Source organism: Heterodontus francisci, unplaced genomic scaffold (assembly GCF_036365525.1).
Source record: "Heterodontus francisci isolate sHetFra1 unplaced genomic scaffold, sHetFra1.hap1 HAP1_SCAFFOLD_49_2, whole genome shotgun sequence".
NCBI classification, from domain to species: domain Eukaryota; kingdom Metazoa; phylum Chordata; class Chondrichthyes; order Heterodontiformes; family Heterodontidae; genus Heterodontus; species Heterodontus francisci.
In genome coordinates this window covers 6,098,139-6,109,625 of record NW_027140919.1, presented here as the reverse complement: position 1 = coordinate 6,109,625, position 11,487 = coordinate 6,098,139, and positions in this window count along the sequence as shown.

Genomic DNA, 11,487 nt, shown 5'->3' with positions numbered 1-11,487 from the left:
AATACACCACATCCACGGCTTTACCCTCATCCACCTGTTTGGTCACCTTCTCGAAAAACTCAATAAGGTTTGTGAGGCACGACCTACCTTTCACAAAACCGTGCTGACTATCTCAAATGAACTTATTATTTTCAAGATGATTATAAATCCTGTCTCTTATAACCTTTTCCAACATTTTACCCACAACCGAAGTAAGGCTCTCAGGTCTATAATTACCAGGGCTGTCTCTACTCCCCTTCTTGAACAAGGGGACAACATTTGCTATCCTCCAGTCCTCCGGCACTACTCCTGTCGACAATGACGACTTAAAGATCAACAACAACGGCTCTGCAATCTCCTCCCTGGCTTCCCAGAGAATCCTAGGATAAATCCCATCTGGCCCAGGGGACTTATCTATTTTCACTCTTTCCAAAATTGCTAACACCTCCTCCTTGTGAACCTCAATCCCATCTAGCCTAGTAGTCTGTATCTCAGTATTCTCCTCGACAACATTTTCTTTCTCTACTGTAAATACTGACGAAAAATATTCATTTAACGCTTCCCCTATCTCCTCTGATTCCGCACACAACTTTCCACTACTATCCTTGATTGGCCCTGTTCTAATTCTTATCATTCGTTTATTCCTGATATACCTATAGAAAGCCTTAGGGTTTTCTTTGATCCTATCCGCCAATGACTTCTCGTGTCCTCTCCTTGCTCTTCTTAGCCCTCCCTTTAGATCCTTCCTGGCTAGCTTGTAACTCTCAAGCGCCCTAACTGAGCCTTCACGTCTCATCCTAACATAAGCCGCCCTCTTCCTCTTGACAAGCGCTTCAACTTCTTGAGTAAACCACGGCTCCCTCGCTCGACAACTTCCGCCCTGCCTGACAGGGACATACTTATCAAGGACACGCATTAGCTGCTCCTTGAATAAGCTCCACATTTCGTTTGTGCCCATCCCCTGCAGTTTCCTTCCCCATCCTACACATCCTAAATCTTGCCTAATCGCGTCATAATTTCCTTTCCCCCAGACATAATTCTTGCCCTGCGGTATATACCTGTCCCTGCCCATCGCTAAGGTAAACCTAACCGAATTGTGATCACTATCGCCAAAGTGCTCACCTACATCTAAATCGAACACCTGGCCGGGTTCATTACCCAGTACCAAATCCAATGTGGCATCGCCCCTGGTTGGCCTGTCCACATACTGTGTCAGAAAACCCTCCTGCACACACTGGACAAAAACTGACCCATCTAAAGTACTCGAACTATAGTATTTCCAGTCAATATTTGGAAAGGTAAAGTCCCCCATAACAACTACCCTGTTACTCTCGCCCCTGTCGAGAATCATCTTCGCTATCCTTTCCTCTACATCTCTGGAACTATTCAGAGGACTATAGAAAACTCCCAACAGGGTGACCTCTCCTCTCCTGTTTCTAACCTCGGCCCATACTACCTCAGTAGACGAGTCCTCAAACGTCCTTTCTGCCGCTGTAATACTTTCCTTGATTAACAATGCCACACCCCCCCCCCCTCTTTTACCCTCTTCGCTGTTCTTTCTGAAACATCTAAATCCCGGAACCTGCAACATCCATTCCTGCCCCTGCTCTACCCATGTCTCCGAAATGGCCACAACATCAGGATCCCAGGTACCAACCCATGCTGCAAGATCACCCACCTTATTCCGGATGCTCCTGGCGTTGAAGTAGACACACGTTAAACCAAGTTCTTGCTTGCCAGTGCCCTCTTGCGTTCCTGTAACCTTATCCCCTACCTCACTACTCTCAACAGCCTGTACACTGGAACTACAATTTAGGTTCCCATTCCCCTGCTGATTTAGTTTAAACCCCCCCGAAGAGCACTAACAAATCTCCCCCCCAGGATATTGGTACCCCTCTGGTTCAGGTGAAGACCATCCTGTTTGTAGAGGTCCCACCTACCCCAGAAAGAGCCCCAATTATCCAGGAAACCAAAACCCTCCCTCCTACACCATCCCTGCAGCCACGTGTTCAACTCCTCTCTCTCCCTATTCCTCTCTTCGCTAGCACGTGGCACAGGCAACAACCCAGAGATAACAACTCTGGTTGTTCTCGCTCTAAGCTTCCACCCTAGCTCCCTGAATTTCTGCCTTAAATCCCCATCTCTCTTCCTACCTATGTCGTTGGTGCCTATGTGGACCACGACTTGGGGGTGCTCCCCCTCCCCCTTAAGGATCCCAAAAACACGATCGGAGACATCACGTACCCTGGCACCTGGGAGGCAACACACCAACCGTGAGTCTCTCTCGTTCCCACAGAACCTCCTATCTGTTCCCAAGTAACAAAGACAGACAATTACACCAAGTAACACAGACATACACTGACACCAAGTAACAAATACATGCACTGATACCCAGTAACACAGACACACACTTAAACCAAGTAAAAAAGACAGACACTGATACCCAGTAACACAGACACACACTTACCCCAAGTAAGAAAGACATACACTGACACCCAGTAACAAAGACATACACTGACACCCAGTAACACAGAGACACACGAACACCAAGTAACAAAGACACACACTTACACCAAGTAACACAGACATACACTGACACCAAGTAACAAAGACAGACAATTACACCAAGTAACAAAGACATACACTTACACCAAGTATTTTGACATACACTGACACCAAGTAACAAAGACATACACTGATACCCAGTAACGCAGACACACTCTTACACCCAGTAAAAAAGACATACACTGACACCAAGTCACAAAGACATGCACTGATACCAAGTCACGAAGTCATACACTGATGCCCAGTAACACAGACACACACTGACACCAAGTAACAAAGATATACACTGACACCAAGTAACAAAGACATACAATTACACCAAGTAACAAAGACACACACTTACACCAAGTAACACAGACATTCACTGACACCAAGTAACAAATACAGACAATTACACCATGTAACAAAGACATCCACTTACACCAAGTATTTTGACATACTCTGGCACCAAGTAACAAAGACATACACTGATACCCAGTAACACAGACACAGACGTACACCAAGTAACACTGACATACAATGAAACCAAGTAACAAATACATGCACTGATACCCAGTAACACAGACACACACTTACATCAAGTAACAAAGACAGACTCTTATACCCAGTAACACAGACACCCACTTGCACCAAGTAACAAAGACATACACTGACACCCAGTAACAAAGACATGCACTGACACCCAGTAACAGACACACACGGACACCAAGTAACAAAGACACACACTGACACCCAGTAACACAAACAAACACACTGACACCAAGTAACACAGACATACACTGACACCAAGTGACAAAGACATACACTGATACCCAGCAACACAGCACTCACTGCGCGGGGGGTGGGGGGGGCACATTGGCGCATTGGTTAGCACCGCAGCCTCACAGCTGCAGGTACCCGGGTTCGATGCTGGGTACTGCCTGTGCGGAATTTGCAAGTTCTCCCTGTTTCTGCGTGGGTATCCTCCCGGTGCTCCGGTTTCCTCCCACATGCCAAAGACATGCAGGTTGATTGGTTAATTGGCCATCATAAATTGCCCCTAGTATAGGTAGGTGGTAGCGAAATATATAGGGATAGGTGGGGATGTGATAGGAATGCGGGATTAGTGTAGGATTAGTATAAATGGGTTGTTGATGGTCGGCACAGACTCGGTGGGCCGAAGGGCCGGTTTATGTGCTGGATCTCTAAACTGAACTAAATACTGACACCTAGTGCCACAGACACACACTGACACCCAGTAACAAAGACATGCACTAACACCAAGGAACACAGACACACACTGACACCCAGTAAAAAAGACATACACTGACACCAAGTCACAAAGACATACACTGATAACAGGTCACAAAGACATACACTGATGCCCAGTAACAAAGACACACACTTACACCAAGTAACACAGACATACACTGACACCAAGTAACAAAGAAAGACAATTACACCAAGTAACAAAGGCAAACACTTAAACCAAGTATTTTGACATATACTGACACCAAGTAACAAGGACATACACTGATACCCAGTAGCGCAGACACACACTTACACCCAGTAAAAAAGACATACACTGACACCAAGTCACAAAGACATACACTGATACCAAGTCACAAAGACATACACTGATGCCCAGTAACAGACACACACTGGCACCAAGTAACAAAGACATACACTGACATCAAGTAACAAAGACGTACACTTACACCAAGTAACAAAGACCAACACTTACACCAAGTAACACAGACATGCACTGTAACCAATTAACAAAGACAGACAATTACACCAAGTAACAAAGACATACACTTACACCAAGTATTTTGACATACACTGACACCAAGTAACAAAGACATACACTGATACCAAGTCACAAAGGCATACACTGATGCCCAGTAACAAAGACACACACTTACACAAAGTAACACAGACATACACTGACACCAAGTAACGAAGAGAACAATTGCACCAAGTAACAAAGACATACACTTACACCAAGTATTTTGACATACACTGACACCAAGTAACAAAGACATACCCTGATAGCAGTAACGCAGACACACAGCTACACCCAGTAAAAAAGCCATACACTGACATCAAGTCACAAAGACATACACTGATACCAAGTCACAAAGACATACACTGATGCCCAGTAACACAGAGACACACTGACACCAAGTAACAAAGACATACACTGACACCAAGTAACAAAGACACACACTTACACCAAGTAACACAGACATACACTGACACCAAGTAACAAAGACAGACAATTACACCAATTAACAAAGACATACACTTACACCAAGTAAAAATGACAGACACTGATACCCAGTTACACAGACACACACTTACACCAAGTAACAAAGACATACACTGACACCCAGTAGCAAAGACATCCACTGACACCCAGTAACACAGACACACACGGATACCAAGTAACACAAACAAACACACTGACACCAAGTAACACAGACATACACTGACACCAAGTAACAAAGACACACACTTACACCAAGTACACAGACAGACACTGACACCAAGTAACAAAGACATACACTGATACCCAGTAACACAGACAAACACTTACAGCAAGTAACAAAGACATACACTGACACAAAGTAACAAAGACATACACTGACAGCAAATAACACAGACATACACTGACACCAAGTAACAAAGACATACACTTACAACAACTAACAAAGACACACACTTCCACCAAGCATCTCAGACCTACACTGACACCAAGTAACAAAGACATACACAGATACCCAGCAACACAGACACACTCTTACACCAAGTAACAAAGACAGAGACTGATACCCAGTAACACAGACACACACTTACACCAAGAATCAAAGACAAACACTGATACCAATTAACAAAGACATACACTGACACCAAGTAACAAAGACATACAGTTACACAAAGTAACACAGACATGCACTGACACCAAGTAACAAAGACATACACTGATACCCAGTAACACAGACACACAATTACACCAAGTAACAAAGACATACACTGACACCAAGTAACAAAGACATACACTGACACCAATTAACAAAGACATACACTGATACCCAGTAACACAGACACACTCTTACACCAAGTAACAAAGACATATACTGACACCAAGTAACAAAGATATACACTGATACCCAGTAACACAGACAGACACTTACACCAAGTAAAAAAGACATACACTGATACCAGGTAACACAGACACACACTTCCACCAAGTAACAAAGACATACACTGACACCAAGTAACAAAGACATACAGTTACACCAAGTAACACAGACATGCACTGACACCAAGTAACAAAGACATACACTTACACCAAGTAACAAAGACATACACTGAAACCAAGTAACAAAGACATACACTGATACCCAGTAACACAGACACACACTTACACCAAGTAATCAGACACATACTTACACCTAGTAACAAAGACATCCACTTACACCAAGTAACAAAGACATACACTGACACCAAGCAACAAAGACATACAATGATACCCAGTATCACAGACACGCACTGACACCCAGTAACACAGACTTAAACTGATACCCAGTAACACAGACAACACTTACACCAAGTAACAAAGGCATACACTGACACAAACTAACAAATACATACACTTACACCAAGTAACAAAGACATACACTGATACCAAGTAACAAAGACATACACTGATACCCAGTAACACAGACACACACTTACACCAAGTAACAAACACATACACTGATACCCAATAACACAGACACACACTTACACCAACTGACACAGTCATACACTGACACAAAGTAACAAAGACAGACACTGACACCCAGGAACACAGATACACACTGACTCCCGGTAACACAGAGAAACACTTACTCCTAGTAACAACGTCATTCACTGATAGCCAGTAACACAGACACGCACTTACACCAAGTCACAAAGACATAAACTGACACACAGTAACAAATACAAGCACTGACAGCCAGTAACAAAGACACAAAGTGACACCAAGTAACAAAGACATACACTGATACCCAGTAAAACAGACACACACTTGCATCAGGTAGCAAAGACATACACTGACACCAATTAACAAAGACATACTCTGATTCCCAGTAACACAGATACACACTTACACCAAGTAACAAAGACATACACTGACACCAAGTAACAAAGACATACACTTACACCAATTAAAAAAGACATACACTGACACCAAGTAACAAAGACATACACTGATACCCAATAACACAGACACGCACTTACACCAAGTAACAAAGACATACACTGATACCCAGTTACACAGACACACACTTACACGAAGTAGCACAGACACACACAGACACAAAGTAACAAAGACGTACACTGATACCCAGTAACATAGAGATACACTTACACCAAGTAACAAAGACATACACTGATACCCAGCAACACAGACACACACTTACACCAAGTAACAAAGACAGATACTGATACCCAGTAACACAGACATACACTTACACCAAGTAACACAGACATACACTGACACCAAGTAACAAAGACATACATTGACACCAAGTAACACAGACACACACTTACACCAAGGAACAAAGACATACACTGATACTCAGTAACACAGACACACACTTACACCAAGTAACAAAGACATACACTGAAACCAAGTAACAAAGACATACACTTACAACAAGTAACAAAGACATACACTGATACCCAGTAACACAGACACACACTTACACCAAGGAACACAGACATACATTGACACCAAGTAACAAAGACATAGACTGACACAAAGTAACAAAGACATACACAGACACCAAGAGACAAAGACAGACACTGATACCCAGTAACACAGACACACACTTACACCAAGTAACAAAGACATACACTGATACCCAGCAACACAGGCACACACTTACACCAAGTAACAAAGACTTACACTGACACCAAGTAACAAAGACATACACTTACACCAAGTAACAAAGACATACACTGACACCAAGTAACAAAGACATACACTTACACCACGTAACACAGACATACACTGACACCAAGTAACAAAGACATACACTTACACCAAGTAACAAAGACATACACAGACACCAAGTAACAAAGACATACACTTACACCAAGTAACACAGACATACACTGACACCAAGTAACAAAGACATACACTGATACCCAGTAACACAGACACACACTTACACCAAGGAACACAGACATACACTGATACACAGCAACGCAGGCACACACTTACACCAAGTAACAAAGTCATACACTGACACTAAGTAACAAAGACATACACTTACACCAAGTAACAAAGAAATACACTGACACCAAGAAACAAAGACACACACATACATCTAGTACACAGACATACACTGACACCAAGTAACAAAGACATACACTGATACCCAGTAACACAGACACACAATTACACCAAGTAACAAAGACAGACACTGATACCCAGTAACACAGACACACACGAACACAAAGTCACAAAGACAGACACTGACACCCAGTAACAAAGACAAACACTGACACCCAGTAACAAAGACACACACTGACACCAAGTAACAAAGACACACACTTACACCAAGTAACAAAGACATACACAGACACCAAGAAACAAAGACAGACACTGATACCCAGGAACACAGACACACACTTACACCAAGTAACAAAGACATACACTGATACCCAGCAACACAGTCACACACTTACACCAAGTAACAAAGACATACACTTACACCAAGTAACAAAGACATACACTTACACCAAGTAACACAGACATACACTGACACCAAGTAACAAAGACATACACTTACACAAAGTAACAAAGACATACACAGACACCAAGTAACAATGAAAGAAACTGATACCCAGTAACACAGACATACACTTACAACAAGTATCAAAGACATGCACTGACACCAAGTAGCAAAGACATACTCTTACACCAAGTAACAAAGACATACGCTGACACCAAGTAACAAAGACATACACTTACATCAAGTAACAAAGAAATTAACTGACACCAAGTAACAAAGACATACACTTACACCAAGTAACACAGACATAACTGACACCAAGTAACAAAGACATACATTGACACCAAGGAGCACAGACACACACTTACACCAAGGAACAAAGACATACACTGAAACCAAGTAACAAAGACATACACTTACAACAAGTAACAATGACATACACTGATACCCAGTAACACAGACACACACTTACACCAAGTAACACAGACATACATTGACACCAAGTAACAAAGACATACACTGACACCAAGTAACAAAGACATACACAGACACCAAGAGACAAAGACAGACACTGATACCCAGTAACACAGACACACACTTAACCAAGTAACAAAGACATACACTGATACCCAGCAACACAGGCACACACTTACACCAAGTAACAAAGACTTACACTGACACCAAGTAACACAGACACACAGTTACACCAAGTAACAAAGACATACACTGAAACCAAGTAACAAAGACATACACTTACAACAAGTAACAAAGACATACACTGATACCCAGTAACACAGACACACACTTACACCAAGTAACACAGACATACATTGACACCAAGTAACAAAGACATACACTGACACCAAGTAACAAAGACATACACAGACACCAAGAGACAAAGACAGACACTGATACCCAGTAACACAGACACACAATTACACCAAGTAACAAAGACAGACACTGATACCCAGTAACACAGACACACACGAACACAAAGTCACAAAGACAGACACTGACACCCAGTAACAAAGACAAACACTGACACCCAGTAACAAAGACACACACTGACACCAAGTAACAAAGACACACACTTACACCAAGTAACAAAGACATACACAGACACCAAGAAACAAAGACAGACACTGATACCCAGGAACACAGACACACACTTACACCAAGTAACAAAGACATACACTGATACCCAGCAACACAGTCACACACTTACACCAAGTAACAAAGACATACACTTACACCAAGTAACAAAGACATACACTTACACCAAGTAACACAGACATACACTGACACCAAGTAACAAAGACATACACTTACACAAAGTAACAAAGACATACACAGACACCAAGTAACAATGAAAGAAACTGATACCCAGTAACACAGACATACACTTACAACAAGTATCAAAGACATGCACTGACACCAAGTAGCAAAGACATACTCTTACACCAAGTAACAAAGACATACGCTGACACCAAGTAACAAAAACATACACTTACATCAAGTAACAAAGAAATTAACTGACACCAAGTAACAAAGACATACACTTACACCAAGCAACACAGACATACACTGACACCAAGTAACAAAGACATACATTGACACCAAGGAGCACAGACACACACTTACAACAAGGAACAAAGACATACACTGAAACCAAGTAACAAAGACATACACTTACAACAAGTAACAAAGACATACACTGATACCCAGTAACACAGACACACACTTACACCAAGTAACACAGACATACATTGACACCAAGTAACAAAGACATACACTGACACCAAGTAACAAAGACAGACACAGACACCAAGAGACAAAGACAGACACTGATACCCAGCAACACAGACACACACTTACACCAAGTAACAAAGACTTACACTGACACCAAGTACCACAGACACACAGTTACACCAAGTAACAAAGACATACACTGAAACCAAGTAACAAAGACATACACTTACAACAAGTAACAAAGACATACACTGATACCCAGTAACACAGACACACACTTACACCAAGTAACACAGACATACATTGACACCAAGTAACAAAGACATACACTGACACCAAGTAACAAAGACATACACAGACACCAAGAGACAAAGACAGACACTGATACCCAGTAACACAGACACACACTTACACCAAGTAACAAAGACATACACTGATACCCAGCAACACAGGCACACACTTACACCAAGTAACAAAGACTTACACTGACACCAAGTAACAAAGACATACACTTACACCAAGTAACAGAGACATACACTGACACCAAGTAACAAAGACATACACTTACACCAAGTAACACAGACATACACTGACACCAAGTAACAAAGACATACACTTACACCAAGTAACAAAGACATACACAGACACCAAGTAACAAAGACATACACTTACACCAAGTAACAAAGTCATACACTGATAACCAGTAACACAGACAAACACTTACACCAAGTAACACAGACATACACTGACACCAAGTAACAAAGACATACACTGACACCAAGTAACAAAGACATACACAGACAACAAGAGACAAAGACAGACACTGATACCCAGTAACACAGACACACACTTACACCAAGTAACAAAGACATACACTGATACACAGCAACGCAGGCACACACTTACACCAAGTAACAAAGTCATACACTGACACCAAGTAACAAAGACATACACTGACACCAAGAAACAAAGACATACACTTACACCAAGTAACAAAGACATACACAGACACCAAGTAACAAAGACAGACACTGATACCCAGTAACACAGACATACACTTACACCAAGTATCAAAGACATACACTGACACCAAGTAACACAGACATACACTGACACCAAGTAACAAAGACATACACTTACACCAAGTAACAAAGACATACACAGACACCAAGTAACAAAGACAGACACTGATACCCAGTAACACAGACATACACTTACACCAAGTATCAAAGACATACACTGACACCAAGTAGCAAAGACATACACTTACACCAAGTAACAAACACATACACTGACACCAAGTAACTAAGACATACACTTACACCAAGTAACACAGACAGACACTGACACCAAGTAACAATGACATACACTTACACCAATTAAAAAAGACATACACTGACACCAAGTAACAAAGACATACACTGAT